Raw genomic sequence first — 225 nt, 5'->3', positions numbered from 1 at the left:
GCCCCACTGGCGGCGGCTGGGTCGTGTTTCTGGGAGGCCATCCGGCTGCGCTGGCAAGGAGACAGGAACTCTACGACCACGACTGCAACTCTGTTTGTTTTTAATTTGACCAGAGAGAGTCAGACAGAGCAAGAGTGAAAGACAGAAAGTGAGGGACCAGCAGTTAGTGTAATGGCTATGTCGCTGGACTCCCACATAGTCGACCGCAGTTTGAGTCCCGGACCC

General features: G+C 55.6%; 1 protein-coding gene across 5 annotated transcripts in view; it reads left to right on the top strand.

Annotated features, from left to right (window-relative positions):
- The window catches only part of WARS1 (tryptophanyl-tRNA synthetase 1), a 32,476-nt gene that overhangs the window by 29,545 nt on the left and 2,706 nt on the right, over positions 1-225 (top strand). The gene's annotated exons all lie outside the window — the stretch shown is intronic.

The sequence above is a fragment of the Tupaia chinensis genome, unplaced genomic scaffold, assembly GCF_000334495.1.
Source record: "Tupaia chinensis unplaced genomic scaffold, TupChi_1.0 Scaffold000671_1, whole genome shotgun sequence".
In the NCBI taxonomy this organism is placed as follows: Eukaryota; Metazoa; Chordata; class Mammalia; order Scandentia; family Tupaiidae; genus Tupaia; species Tupaia belangeri.
Note: the sequence above shows the minus strand (reverse complement) of the source record. Positions and strands in the feature narration are given on the sequence as shown.